The sequence below is a fragment of the Centroberyx gerrardi genome, chromosome 23 (assembly GCF_048128805.1).
Source record: "Centroberyx gerrardi isolate f3 chromosome 23, fCenGer3.hap1.cur.20231027, whole genome shotgun sequence".
In the NCBI taxonomy this organism is placed as follows: domain Eukaryota; kingdom Metazoa; phylum Chordata; class Actinopteri; order Beryciformes; family Berycidae; genus Centroberyx; species Centroberyx gerrardi.
Window position 1 is genome coordinate 9,664,999 of NC_136019.1, and position 17,146 is coordinate 9,682,144.

The window sequence follows — 17,146 nt, forward strand, 5'->3', positions numbered from 1 at the left end:
AGCGGGTCATCTGATGAAGCATGCCCTTTACCCCACAGATTTATGGGCTCTTCAGATGAGCATTGGTGGGGGGTGGGGGGGGTGCGTTAGGTGGGCTGGTGTGTTTTACGAGCCGCCCAGCCCGCCCAGTCAATACACATTACAGGAGGGAGACATGTTGGAGGGAAACCCAAGAAGTCGACACCTCCCGTAAATGATTTTCTGACACCAGCGAGTTGCTTGTGACGCACTAGAAAAACTCATTCATTTCAATATCAGCCTCTCGTCTCTCCACTTTGTGAATATGTGTGTTTTTGCATGTGTTCACGTTCCTTTCTGTGTCCGTGCCTCTGTAAGTGTGTTTACTATAATCCTTTGATGTGACTTCATCCTTGTGTGTCCGTGTCCTCACACTGCAATGTGCCAACTACGGCCGGTCTGATTGGACCTCCTTTAGGAACCATTTCTATTGCATTAGGGGCCATCTGTTGGCCACTAGGGAAATTGACAGTTGTAGTGGTCATTTGAAACGCTCGTTTTACTCTCTTTCTCAAGGCTGCTCCATCAGCGCCTTTTATACACAGCCGCTATTGTAGTTCAAAAAAGAAAAAAAGGCATGGGAGGCACTGTGTGTATGTGTATGTGTGTGTGTGTGTTTGTTTTTTGAGGGGAGATCTATGACTCTATGATGACTCTCCCCTTTAGTCACTACAGAGACCGACCTCAAAGACGAGGAGCTATTCAAATGAATTATCAGAAGAGGGAGCAACACTAAACCCATCTGCTGTATTGGTTGGCGTGGTTCATGTGGGCCTATGAGGAAGACATCATGAGTTATTCTGGCAGAGAGAACATGTATAAATATTGAATGTGAGGGTCTATGTGTGTATGTGTATGTATGTGAAAGGGTTTCTGTTGTGTGTATTTGCATGGGCGCACATGCACTTAGGCTTTTGTATTAAGGAAAGCGTGTAGGCTACATGTGTGTTTGTTAACAATGCACAGCTGGCTAGATCGGTCATTAAAAAGAAAAACTGTTGTTAATTTTGTGTATTCCAGTGCCAACGCCACAACTGAGGACTGAGTTACTTCGCTCCATCCACGCTCGTCCAAGAAGCACCACTCATGTCAACATGGGCTTGGGCACGATGACAAGAATACAATTCATCTGGGACGGTCCTCATCAGCACACTGTTTGAAGTAACCAAATGTGTAAGGCCAGAGTGTGTGAGGTAAGCTGGAGCAAACACTGTGTTAACTTCATGTACTTCCTACATTTTCTTTAATATTTCCTGGTCCCACTTCCTACAGTTTAAGTTCCCAGTGTGAGGAAATGAAATGTAAAGAAATGCAGTCTTAGAAATTAAAGTTCTAACCACAACCATACAGGGTTTTTCGACTCCTCCCTGGTCCTCATAGGGGAACCTTTTTGTGGTTCTAGGTGGAACCCCTTTTGGAGGTTATATGTAGAACCCTCTCTCAGGGATTCACAGAGAAGGTTCCATGTAGGACCTACAGTAAAAGGTTGTATCTGGAACCCCCTGTGAAACCCTGTGAACCCTCACATGTTCCTAAGGTTCTAACAAGAACTATTCCCAGGGGTTCCATACTGAATCCTTGCACATTATGGGTTTTACCTAGTTTACCTTTTACCTTGTAACCTTTCTATGGAGTTCTATTAAGATCCCTTGCATACAATACAGTATGGTTTCCACTCAGAACCCTCTGAGGTCTTTCATATTCTCATGATTACAGTAGCAATTACCAATAATATAGTCAAAATCAGTTTTGTTTGAGAAATCAGTTTTACTCTGTGAGCAGCTACAGGGAAGGTGGAGAGACTCTGAAGATGAGTCAACTGGATTAGAGAAGCTCTGTAGATCTTTAGGAAACTTCTTACACACTTCACTCTGTCATAAATAAGCAAAGGAGCAGCTGAATCAGCAACAGAACTGAGTCCATACAAATCCTATGTCAAATGTCAAATCCTACACAAGGCATATTTTGTAATAAATATGTCTCGAGCATGATGGGATAGCTTATTATGTACAGTAGCACATGGTAGTAGTGCATTATGATCTAAAACAAGGACTAAATCCAAATGTGTTTTTCCTGATTCTGGATAAAACTACACTTGAAAATGTAATGCCACTAATTTTGTTTAACACAATGAGAGGAATAAGACAATAATAAGTGTGCTGCCTCTCACCCTTGCTGAAGTTACAATGGCCAAAACACTGTAAGCATAGCGGTTTGTACGCACCGCATTATGACCATTAAGGTTCAGAGTTCAATACCCACTAAGGGTCAATAAATTAAATGTCCCATATCGTCAACTATGGTTCTCTGTATGAGAGCACTATGTTTTCTCCATTAAGTGGTAGAAATTGACAAAAGTGCCATGATGTACAAATATCCCCTGCTACTTGCCATTGTTCTCAGTTTACTGAATAATGGCTGGTGTTGACAATTAAAACGCTGCTCTTTAAGATGAAGATTATTTCTTCCAAAAAGGGTTCCTCAAATGAAAAGGGTTCTTGATACTATTTGTCTTACAAAAAAGCCTTGAGGAACCTTTTTCAACCAGAAGGGGTTCTTCAGACACAAATCTAATAGATCCTTGCCCCTCTGAGAAGAACCCTTTGGCACCCTGATATGTAAGAGTGTGGACAGCAAACTTAAATCTTACTTGTGCCATCGCCAGAGACTGAACCCTCACACACACACACACACACACACACACACACACACACACACACGCACACACACACACACACACACACACACACACACACACACACACACACACACCAATAAGGGCTAAAACAAAGCCTTATTATGCCTCTCTGGCTAGGTGTTGAAGGCTCTAACATACTGTATGTCCACCACTGGTGTGAATGATCTAACAAGGTGAAGTGATGAGGAGCTGAAATGGTATAACAATCGTTACGCCTGTGCCAATTATTTCACACGCCGGTGATGGAGAAAATGCCCAAAAGTGCTAGCTTCCCCCCAAAAAAACCCAGACGCTACACTCCTATCCCTCGTCTAAGTTTGGCTGCCACGCTTGGCTTCTTCCCAGACTATCCACGGGTATTGATCACAGAGCAGTGAGGTCCTGCTAACAGAGGTTCGGCCATGTGTTAAGGCTAACAAGGTGAAAAAATAATAATGTGCAAACCCGGAGAACAGATCTCTGCCTATTCTCTGACCTTACTGCACTGTTAGTATTCGCTCATTCCCGATCATCCAATATATTACTCCTGCTGGAACAGGCGGACACTAAGCCAAGGGTGGAAAGGGTGTTCATTATCCATGACCCTCTCATTGTACGCATTTTAGGGAAAGGGCTAGAAATTGGTGGAAAGCTCTTGAAAGGCTTTTAAGCCTTTTGTTTGGACTCAATTACACGAACCATCAGAGGTGGAGGTAGGAGGCGGAAAGATCCTTAGAGGAATTTTCACCGGCACGAAAACGTCAGATGAACCGAACAACCGTACTTACAGCAGCGGAGCGGCATATGGCGGCCACAGTCGTCATTTTCTCTTGTATTTATTACTCGCTGCTCTCTATGAAGAGATTTCAGCATGTCAGCAAAAGCTGCTGGAAAAGCAAATAGTCATTATCTCCCACCCAGGCAACTTTGAGCAGCTTGTTGCCTAGCATGAGACCGTCTGTTGATGATATAAGTCTGTGCTCTTCACAAGAACCTTCAGGAATGACATTATCTAGTCACTTTATGGTGGCACTTGATCGCTCAGTTTTAGCAGTTTGATAAAATCATAAAAGTACAAAGAATCCACAGAGACTCTTTTAAGAACATGAACAAATAATCAGACTACTTAAAATCACCTCTTAAATCAGTAAAACCACTTATTCAGTTGAACACTTAAGCATTTAGTCAAGCTGCAGTGAATGAAGTAAATTCTAATCAAAATCCCAACCATTACAGTGCATATGTGATTAATTGGCTACATCTTTTTTTTTTTTTTTTAAGAAAATGCTTATTGCTCCCTCTGGTGGCTCAATTCTCTTTAGGAAATCTGATGAAATTAAACTGTGTAGAGACTGATAGATATATTCTACTCTTCTTTCTCCTAAACATGTGCCCACCCACTTTAAATCTGTTTTGTTTCTTTCAAAGTGCCAAAGGTGATCTTTTTAAATTGGGCCGTATTCCACCATTCCTGCAGGAAGAAGTTGAAGTTGCTGTTCATTGTTATGGACCAGGCTTTGCAAACCAAACTTTCAGGTGACAGGTTTGTGAACGTTTGATCTCTTATCCAACAATTTTGGCATAAAGAGTGAGCACAAAGTGATTGAAACTGAGGGGGGAAAAAAAACCCCAGAAAGATCATCTGGGATCTGGGGTGGCAGGCAGTCACCCACACCACACTTGTTGTGCTTGGTTGTTTGAAAGGCGATGAGAGAAGGAGGGAGGGAGGGGGAGAGAGAGAGAGAGAAAGTGAGAAAGAGAGGGAGAGAGAGAGAGAGAGAAGTGTTTGCCATTAATCCATTCATCATACCACACCCCTCCACCACTTCAGAAACCAAAATAGTATCCCCTTGTGCGATGCCATCAAGGAAGGATGCATTGATTAGTGACTCTAGTTTCCGACTGTCTTTTTAATTACACTAATACCACGAGGGGGGGGAGGGGGGAGGGGGGGATTTTTAGGATAGGAATAAACAAGGGCTGTAAATGCACAAAATTGCCGCCATCATTAAAATGTCATATTCCGCAAGGGTGAAAATGTGATCTAATTCATTTAATCAGAAAATTACTGTGATTGAATAGATAAAAAAGAGAAGCATAAAAAAAAACCCATTTTGAACGAAAGGTCATACATCACCAGAGCAAAACTCAAGGGCTTTTTTTCTGAGTGATTGGGTCTCTTTGTAATGGATTGAGAAAAAAAAAACGTCACACATCTATAAGGCACCATAGATCTCCCATGGCTGTGCTGTCATATGGCATGTGAAGGCCTGAAAGTGACAAACATTTGCAAGTTTAACTTAAGACAGCATCATATGGCCTCAATGGCAGGGGAATTTTGAAAAATAGGTGCTATTCTAGCATGGACACTGGGGATATCACAATCCCTGATTAGAAATTGATTTTTTCTTTAACCCCAGGTTCAATTATCAGAGTATATGTTTGATGGGAGCATAATGGTACCTGTCTGCAAAACTAGCCCATCACGGCTCACGTCATTTTGTTTTCTCTCCCGTCAGGTTTGATTGGGCTGTAATTGATTTACTAATTGGCTTTAATTATGAAGTGAAAAGACTGCTCTCTGCCATGCAAGTTGGGTTATCTATTTTGGTTGCTATCAAAGAAGAGGTTAATAAACTAGGTGATAGGGTTAATAATCACAATCAGTGCTGTAATTCCAATTAGATCTAAATAAGCATAAAGAAATGGAATTACTTCATGAGTATATAATTGCTTAGCAAAACATCCGCTGCAATCTTGATAACAATTATACTGAATTGTACTCAGAATCAAATTTAATCAATCGCTTATTACCTTGAATGACATCGGGGACATTGTGATTTCCAGGAAAGAATGTTGTTGTTTTTTTTTCTTTCCTTCCCTCTCTGTGTTCTTTGGTGGAGGGTTATGTTGGGGCATTTTCCACTAAGCTGTTTGCAGCTTATTGAGGGAAATGAATCACGGGAACGACATTTTCCAGCACATCATTTCTAAAACAAAAAGTTCCCCCACTCGTCGGGGCCGGGGAAAGCATGCTGAGATTTCTGCTGCTGTTGCGGTTGTTGTTGAGTTAAACACACCGCTTGCTTTGCCACCCTGATAAATAAAACATTGAAGTGCTTCACGAGAGAGAGGGCTGCCTCCCTGCCAGCCTCACACTTTCCCTCAGTGCACCGTGGACACTGTGTCTCTGCTTTGACAACGACGCCTTCCTCCTCATAAAGACATGCACAGCCGCACACTCACTCACACACACACACACACACACCAAGGTTTTCACCCTTGGGGCACTCTATCTCTCTCTCTCTGACCATCCCCATCCAACCCCACATTTATATTCCCAATATTCACACTCTACATGCTCATGCTTATTCTAAAACAGTTGTAATCTCCCCAGTGTGCACACACATACAGCGTATATACCATGGCCACTATGCACATGCATGTGCATGGATCACTGCAGATACTTGCAAACACAAAGCTGGGATTGACCAGTAACAACTCCAGCGTACAAACATGAATCCCTTGATTTGTTTGAATAATAATCCCCTCCAACGCTTTTTTGGTTTTCTTCCCTATAATACCACTAACGTCACATATGATTTCAACTTATTCTCTGTTGAGGTGCAAGGGACAGACCAAAGTGTAACTCTGAGAAATATTCAAAACAGCAGAGGCCGGTATACTTACCAACTCATGGACTAAAACGTGACCATTCCTGAATAACTAACACGCTGCTCTGTCAGCATCAGCATGCTCTCCGACTCCCAGCCATGTTCCATACAAACACTCGCTGAGTGCTTTCTGCACAGCCCAACATCATACATTCATAGATAAGAACCACATGCATAATTGAAACCACACACTGAATTGCATGACAAGCGAGAGAGAAAAAAAAAAAATCAACGTGACTGCGTCTGGGCACCCCCTTTTACTGCCTCAAAAATAAACAAGAAAATGAACAAAAAGGGGGCCCTGAAAAGCCCTATGAAAGTTTAATGGGTGGATATTATTTAGCTGCACTTGGCTGAATGGCTGTTGTATGGCTCAAAGACGTTTTTTTTTTTTTTTTCCTTTGGTGGGGACCACATTATGGAACGTGAGTTGAATTTGAGCGAGGGGCTTCAGTTCAGTACCGTAGAGATTTGTTTGAGACTCAAATGCACTACACTGTGATGCTGATGACCTGCTGAAGTAAGACAGAAAGCAAAAAGTCAACTGTGGATAAACACTATAAACACTGAAAGATGATATCTACAGTTCAAGGTGAGAGTCTATCATGGCTAATTAACATGAGCAGTAATCTGATGGGTCAAGTAATATTTACAACTACTACATATGGTTTGTTTGTAGCCTAGTAAGGTGTTAGAGCAGTGCTGCCACATAGGACAACATGCTAAATACCAGAAAGTTAAGACAATCACAGGAAAGCATGTGAAAGTCAGTTTAGCTTTTCTGTGATTTCCATCTCACCTGACAGTATCTGAACTGTCCTGATGCGGCAAACCCCGCCCATCTGGCACTCCATGCAGGTTAAAACAAACTCTGAGAATTATTTGCAAATACCTGTAGGGATGGAAGTGCACACAGATATGAAAGCTGTGCTTTTTGTCACTGATACTATCAGACACAAGCAGAAGATCAAACTTCATATTCATATTACTCTGCAATTGCCCATGACTTGAGGCGGAGTAGTCGCTAATAGCTGACACTAAAGTTTGAATCCAGCGAGACAGATAGATATAAAAATAATCTTTAAATTAAGAAGCCCTAATCCACTTAGGGCATTCAAATTTTTAGACGGAATAATTGATCGACAGACACTGAAGAAACCTCTTGCGGTTTCAGCGCTGCTAAATGTCAGTTCGCCCCTGATCTGGGCTGACAGATTAGGTTCTCTGTTTGTTCATATGCAATATTAATGAAAATTTAATTGCTGTGGCGAAATTACGGTCAGAAGCAAATGGAATTCCACACATTTTACAATCCTCCTTATATTAGCCAATGGTTGTCTTTTTGTTCTGCCTCTCCCTTGGATTTGTCCCTCCTCAGTGGCAGGCTGTTTGCACCTTATGATGGTTGCCATCTGTTCAGTAACCACTGAGGACATTCTTCTGCTTACCAGCATAGCTGACAGGATATAATGATGGATTACATTATTAGAGAATATAATGAGAGAATATTTACCTCTTCACCTAGTTCAAACCTTATGGAAACACTGAATTCAAAGATAGTGGCAGATCGTCTTGCTTTTGAGTGTACATTGAGGGCCAATTTCACAGACATGGATGGGTCTTAGACTAAAAACTGATGTTTAAATTACATTCGTTATGGCCCTTGCTCCTCACTTGCAATGGCAGTGTTAAAGATGCAGAATTGAAAAGGATATTCTTTTTATTAAAGCAACATTATGTAACTTTTTTCAAGCTAAAGTATTGTTTTTTGCTTATTTTCAATCTAAGTAATGCAGTGGGTATCAACAGGAGGGCTGCATAAACCCCTCTAGTTTGTCCCATTCCAGCTCCTGTGGCCGGGCACGACCAGTGGCGGGAAATACGCTATGTAGGTATGTAAGCCACGCCCCCTGATTGTAGTCCATCCAAGCGATACTGGGCTCCGTGGCACCATTTTCTCTGATGAACAGTTCCACTCAACACCTGATCTTCAGACTGCGGCTTAATGGGAAACATTAGCAACACATTTGTTGAATAGAGACCTTTCAAATTAAATGAATAATGTAGCTCTTTTCCTCACTTTCCCTCATTTTCCCTCACTTCCCTGTATGAAAGAAGCGTCTGACGGAAATCCTAAAACCGGGCAATGTGCTTGTAGTCTTTTGTAGTTTTTCAATGCTTATCAGAATTTGAAAAATCTTCATTGTGCACCAAGAGATCTACTAAACTGTGCCATGTAAATTCAATGTTCTCTCCCTGCACATTTAAAAATGAAAAAACAATTGTTTTCTTACTACGACATAATGCTAATCATGGGTCCATTGGCTTCAACTAGCTAGAAACTAGAAACGCTAATAGTGTAGCCGCCCCTCCCCCATTGCAGAAAGTTGTATTTCTTCTGAAATGGCGTATTTTCTCACCAGGAAGTGATGCCCTCTTTATGTATTACAAAGAAGAGAATTACAACCACTCATTTCTTGGTTTCGTAAGACAAAATGGCACAAAGTGAAGTGGTTTCCCTTTGTTTCTCCGACTGTTTCTTTAGATTGGTGACGTCACTATAAAGCGATGGGGAAGCATTCATGGGAACTGGAGACAAAAACACTGAACAGTTCGCACTCGCAGCCACAGGCGCTGCCAACATGCAAAATTATAGAGTGTAGCTTTAAGTGGTTGATTTGAATCTGCCCTGCTGATAGAGGAGCGCTGGCTGCTGTGGCCTATGCAAGGCTAATTGATGGCCAGAATTGTTGCATTTTCCAACAAGGGACAAAATAGGCCCGTGGTGTGTGAGAGTAATGCATCTTAAATACTGTGCAAGGCGAGCATAGGCGTAATACCGTCATAAATAACACAGATGAAAATGATTAACTACGTGAATGAATGTGTGGAGCGGGGATGGAGGATTTGCATGTGTGTGTTTGTATTTGTGTGTTTGGGGGGTTGGGTGGGTTGTGGGGGTAGAACAGGGATGTGTGACAAACAAATTTCACTTTTCTTTGTTGAATTGCATTCTTAAAAGCCAGAAATTACATAATGGGAGAGAGAAAAATAGTAGCATGAAAGTGAGCCAGCTGCCAGAAAATGCCTTTCCTTCTCTTCTTCTCAACATTACAGTGCTGAGGAGGTATTGCAGGGAATAACAGGCTAATCCATTGAGAGGATGTCTCGGACTGTTCCGGAAGAAAAAAGGCTGCTTCAGCAAATAGCAAAGAACAGGAGCAATGACAGTGGAAAGGGCCCCTCCCTCACTTTACATACAAATAGCTGTCAAAATAAAATTGCCTACTTTGAATAAGAATATATGCCTGGGACAAAAACACAAATATATGGGAAAGAAGAAAGGGCAAAGCAGTCCATCGGAACAGACAGGGAAAGCATGAAATAAGATATTAATGTGTTCTAAATTGAAAGACATTGCATTATAAATTTGCAAATAAAATAAACTCATGTCACTTTCATCAGTTTTTTTAATATAGATGTTATTATTCTTTGACAAAGCAAAGGAGTTTTTTTTTTCCTACCATGCCTCCCAGGAAGAGCGTAATGACATTTTTCATTCAGTAACGTCTCCATGGTGTCTTGATGGAGGTCAATGGTAGGTTGACCTTTTGAAAAAGCAAGGTGAACATGACTGATGCTATAGAAACTGTGTGAGGTGTCTAATGGTATAACACGCTGAGAGGGTAATTACATTTTATTAGACCAAACACATCATGCAACCTTTATAAAGGGCTAAGATCACGTTGCATTGTCAACTTATGTAGCCAGACAGCTTTGTTTTGTCTGCCTTTGTAGAAATACCTTGAGTTAACAGGTGTAGCTTTGAGGAAATAAATCAAGAATTCCCATATAGGTGAAGTCATGAGATTGCAGTGATAGCTAAAACTAAGGATGAGCAGACAAAGATGGAATTCAGGCTGTTATTACATTTGTGGCGGCCGACATGATGAATCTTGGCTGCAAAATTTGATCAGAGCAAAGCTTGTGGGGTCAAGGTTCAAATTGCAATAGAGCCACTAAGCTGTCACTTAAATTGGTTTCTAAAGTGTCATAATCACTAAACATTAGCTCTATCACGTAATGTAAGATATATGAGGCAAGTATGGCCGATGCATTATGTTTGTGATATCCATTTTGATTTTAAGCAACAGCCAAATAGATAGAATAATCAAGAAAAATGAGATGATTATCCATCAAGGGCATTACAGAAGGCAGGAGCCAATTTATCCCTGACGAGAAGGCTCTGAATAGGCTTGATAAATCGTCAAGAGAGGGGATATCATTTGGCCTCACAGCGAAAAAACTGTAGCGCAAGCATATTTCAAACCATTAAGGGCTAAAGTTAGCTCTCGCCCCCCCTCCCGCCAATCTATCAAAGGGTGTGCAGTCTTTAGCACGAGCCCAACAGCAGGCTCGGCTGTGTGCCTGTGAGGTGCCCTAAAGAACAAATGTTTCATTTTCATTAGTTACCAGGTTGTGCGAGCCTCAGGGCCAGGACGGGCTTTCTCAACGTCTGAGTGTAAATCTCTCCTGGGAAGATAAGGGATGGAGAAAAGTTTTATGCCACTTTTCAGTTTGAACAAGGGTGGAAGTGTCACAGGAGAAATATTGAATATCATAAGGGGATATTCATCTCACTTCAAGCAGTTTTTTCCTGCATTAGAGTATTGTCAATACGGCTTGGCTTCTCTATTATTATTATCACCATGCCTGAAAGCATTGTACTGTATATGATTGTAAATAATACCAAAAGACTCCATTACTTTGAATGCCCACATCTCTCTACTGAATCTTGTATTTCATCATAAAAGTTTGGCTAAATTTGCTCACATAATTATATTTTTTATACAGCATATTAGCTTAGTAAGGTAGAAATCACTTGCTGTGACATCTGTCTTTTCTCCCATCACATTCACTCCTAGTTGGAGAAGTTGGACTAATGGATTGGTAGATTATTTTAATTTAACAGACAGTTGATGTATGTCCAGTCTACCCAGTAGATAGACTGACACAGATTTACAATATCAACAAATTGACCTCAGTATATTCAGCTCTAAAGTAGTGAACATAAACTTCCTCATAACTGACTATGTTGTTGGCTATATAAAACAGCCTCCAAACAACACAGTCTCATAAATTCTTTGTGTATGTGAACATTACGTTCCTCTACCATGAAGAATTGAAGCAATGCACAAATTCAACACGCCATTTTCACCTGTTTGTCACATGAAAAAGGTTGGCTTACGGTTAAGGTTAGGCAACTAAAACAACTTTGGTTAAGGTTAGGCTTAGTTTTAGGCAACAGAAACTTTGATGAAGGTGAGACAACTAAATAAGAAAAACTTTTGCTAAGGAATTAAAACTTCATTCACAGTAGAAAGCCTTTTGGCACGAGGTGGCAACTGAGCCCGGGTCGCTGTAGTTTGAAGACACATAAAGCAGCCCCCCTGCGCTAGTTTCTCATCTCCGTCTCCCCCGTCTCTCCTGAAACTGTCCGCAGGGCCCCTTTACCACGTACTGTTGCTTCAGGGCCATGTTTACATGAAAAAAATGGCAGCAATTTACACAAATGCACAGACGAGACAAACAACTCTTTTAACTGCCCTAGGGCTCTGTTTTTTTGTTGTTGTTTTTTTCCCCCTCTTCCAAACAGTAATAACTTTATCTTGAGGAGGCTTATGAAAAAGAGAGTCTCTATTGCTGGATTCTGACAGGTCTGGTAGAGCGGGGCTTTATGTGTCCTCTTCATTTTCACAGTGCTCGTCCTTGCAAGTGTCACTTTATTTGTTGTCCTGCAGATGTGCCATGTGGGCGGGAACTCAGGCCAGATACTGCAGAGTGTCAATCTTCCCCCGAGATTTGTTGGGACCTTCGGAGGCTACTGTACGTTCAATACGCCAAAGGCTTACACCGTTCTTTCTGGGCAAGGTAAAATATATAGGCCATACCATTGCATTTGCATAAGTTTATTTTGAATAGGATACTGCTATCATATCTTTCACGGTTATCAGTTCCCTTTATTGTATTGCAAATTTGAATTTACAAGGAAAACACAGACAACATAAACAGTGGACAGCATTCATGTAATGAAAACAGCATGCCGAAGCTTATACTTATGTCTGTATTTGTTTATAAAATTGACGGTTTTGGTCAAGCTGAACAATCGGAATGGCTTTTCGTGTCAAAGCAGGCATCCATTCTTGTTGACAAATTATGGTATAGCCAAGCTGTTGATTGGGTTTCTTAACAAGCAAGTGAACCTGAAATGACAGGTGTGAGGAGACAATTTACGAATCCAAAGCGAGTGACAGCTCTGCAATCATTCCGCTCTTCACTAATTTGCGGCCATTGGCAAGGGCTCCACTGGTACATGAAAATGAAAAAGCTCAAACAGCAAACAAAAACATACTTTGATATCTTTCTGTAGGAATGTTTTTAAGATGCTACCGCCTCTACGAGCGTATATGATAGGAAAAAGAAGGACGGTGGTGGTAAAATTGCTGCACTCTATAAGTAAATTGATTGATAACTCAGAGAGGTTGATTGTCACGTTGACACGCTGTTAATGATTATTGATTGCCTGTAATTGAACTGTCAAAAAGCTCTATAGCATTCTGCATCTCCCACTCTCCTGTGATATTGGAAATGGATAAAACTAATACAAGACAGACCCTGGGGAAGCAGAGGTTTCACACTGGAGGAAAGTTCAGGACAATCACAAATATTTTATACATTGCCTGTATACATTAGATAGTCTGGGAGTTGTGCTGATTAATAATATAATCTAAAAGATGCTATATTCAGTTTTACAATGATTTCAGACTGCTAAGTGGATTTATCCAATATTTCCTAATGTCTGCTTCTCTTTTTATTGGACTCATCCATTAAATCCATCAGCTTTTGAAAAGCATCCATTTGAGAAAAATACTGCAGATAAAACGAGCCATTTCAGAGCTAGAAATTCAAATATGCTTTTTTGCAACTGAAATATATGACTTAACACTATATGACTAATTTGTGCTTTTGCCATTTTCCCATTTGGTACCCACAACACATGCTGACTTGGCGCATGGAACTAACATGGCTGTTACGGGATCCCACAGGACTTAAGAAGTCATTCTAAACCAGACTCATAGTATATGATTAGATGTAATTAGAATCACCTTCAATTTGTCTTTTTTTGATTGTTTTCCAGTCATGTGTGAGCAGAAACCCAATTCTATATATATATACATGTGCATGTGTGTGTGCCCAGCAGAGAAGTGTCTGAAAAACAGTGGTCATTTTCTTGCTTGATAGGAGCCAAAGAGAACAGCTGTCAATGAGAGTGACCCGGATGATAGATAGCCTACTCCGCAGGGCCAGCAAGGCCATTTGAACACGGGGACATTCACTTAGGAAACCCCCAGTTCTCCTGCAGAATTTATATCCTCTATCCTCTCCCCAATCAAAAGCCTTCTGTGTCAATGTCATTTTCACTACAAGCGTGTAGCGTGAACCCGAAAGAGGCGCAAAGCAACTTCTTTCTTGAAAACAAACAAGCGCCCCAACACAACAGAACCTCCCAATGGGGAAGTCTTGAAATGGATTATCTGTCTTTAAACACCCACACTCCTTTTTCCCCCTCCACTCTTTTACCTCTACATGTCTCTCTCCTCTTCTCGACATCTCCCGTTCTGTGATCCAAATTATAAATCTCAACTGGAGGGTTAAAGATAAAGGTTCCCATAGGAACACGGCTTTTATGTAAAGAAGAGGGAGCAGTGTGCTGTTGTGGATGCAACAGGAGCAGACACAGCGGTGATTGTTTTAACCACTAAAAACACTAGTGCTCCCACATAGTTAGGATCTTTATCTCTGGTACAGCAAGTGCCTGTGATAGTCTCATCTTTACTGCTTTGTAGCTTGGCCACAGTCACAGTTTAATACCAAGGCTACATTTTTTATTTCCTCTTGTGTCTCATCTCTTGTGCAGCTATAGAGGATTGTACCAATTGACAATGGGTGATGTCACCAGCAAAGTTGTAGAAAGTTGTAATGGGCTGTCAAAGGTGGCTAAACCTATATCCTGTAACCTATATCCAGCGCATAACAATCAGACCACAAACACGTCAACTTTTCATCGGCATCTCTGTCATGATAAGAGAAAATTTTTCCCTCGGCCTCTCGCACATTACTAGACAACATGCTATTTTCCATCTGTAAACTAATACATTTCTTTGCAAATACTAAACCCGTTTCAAAAATGACAGCTTATTTCTTTCTTCTTGGAAAAATACAATTTTTCAGAAACTCAGAAACTGCACTGAGTCTACCTATTATTGGCTCCTCCTAATGGTCGAATTTTTGGGAACATTTCTCCACAGGCACAGATTGGCTTCCATGGCAACAGGACTAGACTCACATGGACTGCAGCCTGGCCTCGTTAACCCCGGCGCTGCACCTGACAAGGAAACACATTGCTAAAGTCATAACATGGCGTCCACACACATTTTTTTTTTTTTTTTAACCAGAGTACCCACATGAAATTCCTGCACTTGGTGAACAAAGTAGATTCCTGTTCTCTTCCCAAACATGGTAAATATCAAATAAGCATATCTTTTAAATGATGCCAAAATGTCTCCCCTTCACTTTTGAGTCAGATGTTAATGCGTGTTAAATCGTGTTTGTTAAGCCAGAAAGTATCAACCCAGTTTGGGCAAATGCCATCGGTGGAAGTTTTTGCCAGCCTTGACAAGATGATAATAAACCTAATCCAAAACCTGTCTCTCAACATGGTTGGAGTGCCTCATACATCGCCCTTTCCTTGGCTAGCGCTGCCCGTTGTTTTATTTCCCTCTTAGCGTCACCGCTCCGCTCTTGTTTAAAAATGTGTTTATGCTTGTTTGTTTCCTTCCTGACCTCTATTAACACTTGGCAACAGGCACATCTCCACTTTTCATAATGCCTGTCTGAGATAGTGACTGGTTACGAGCAGCCAATTGAAATATATGCTCCGGCTTTGGTCGTCGGGTCAAGCATTTCGCTGACTTCGTATCACTCTATAAGCGCGGAGAGGAAAAGAGATGGAAAGATAAAGAGTGGCATCAAAAGTCCTTAGATCAGGAGTGTATCCAACACTTTTTTTTTGGTTTTTCATAAAAGTCCTTTTCTGGCAGACTAGTACAGTAATGCACCAGATGACCCAGCTTAATTAGCTGTATTGGAAAACAGCACAGATTTTGTACTCTACTTAGAGATGAGTGGTTAAGCATTTATTTTTGATCCAGGAAAGTTGAAAAATATATTTAATTACACAGGACTAGAAAAATGTATTTAATTGCCAAGCTGCATAACAATTAACAACAACCAAATATAACCTTTCAAATTGATTAATGTTATTAATGCTTTCAAAATTGAGCACATTACAGGGTACAATATAATACCAGGTAAAACCTTTGCACTACTGTTTATGCTTTATCACATTAGAGACATAAAACAGAAGTTCCAAGATGTCTGACCATGTGCATAATATAAGCTTCACAGCTAAAATATGTATTAAAAACCTTTACATTGCGCATACCCTTTATCACAGTCCATATTATAACTGCTATCACTGGGGTTTAGATTTAGTTAGCAGGGCAGATCAATCTCCTGCTTCCCCTGGCAACGAGAGAGATCGTTTTGAGCAAGCTCTGAGCTCAGGAGCATCCATTGCCATCCCATAACGTTGCTCTGTGCCAGCATAAACCTCTTCTCTTCAAGCCTTCATCACTCTGTGGGAGTTGATTAATGAAGCAGATTTCCAGCCATCAAGCTGGGTGCAAACTGTTCAATTATGCATCTTGGAGTCTCCTTAGATCATGTTTTAGAAGCGGCGTCTGAGCTCTCTGGGACCAGTGTGTGTGGGAGGGCTGGCCAGAGTCAGGCTTCATAGGTGGCATAGACTATATTTGCCTAAGTGTAGACCTTTGCCACTGCGACAAATTAAAGCAGAGGGATTGGTAGGATACTGTCAATTTGCTCTTTCACGAGGCCATTGCTGGGGCTGTCACAACGATCCTGGCAGGAGTCAGGATTCACACTCTGAGTTAATCAAAATGCATGGCTGGGGCAGGGAAGGAGGCAGCAGGCTCATGCTGTAAACAGTAAAGAAGCCATTTACAGCCTGACGCAGACATCTGTCCTCATCAGGCACAGCTGGTCTGAGACTGCCTTACGATTGTTTGGTTGCTTTTGCAGACACTTGTACCACTTTCATATTTTATATTCGAGTATGCAATTTGTTATACGGCAGTTAACTGATATAATTCTTGGAGGCAAAAAAAAAAAAAGCTTTGGGTGTGGTGCTGGTGGGTTTTGAGAAATGAAAAATTCAAATCTCAGCAGGGAAAAAAGTCAACATTATTATACATCTCATAAATACTCAGATTTTTGGGAATCATAATAAATGCAATGTTTATTGCTCAAAAAATGATATAGTCTTTATTCATACTTAAACAAAAGGCTCCCCATGTGGCCTCGGAGACCTTCTAGAGAGACCGGGCTACTTCTTTAAGCAATTTATTTCTGTTTTGTCAATCCTACCCCTGGCTCTGTGATTAAGAGCCTTCATCTGTGAAAATGCGGTGTCAAGGTCTGCCTAGATGAAATACGTCTTAATGTGATTCCATTTATTCCTTCATCAATACAATGTCAAATGCCTCTTTGCCAAATAGTGAAAATATTACATGTGAAAATGAGGTGCATTTCATCACTCAAAGCTTGGAGTGTCGGGTTAGTATGTTTACATTTC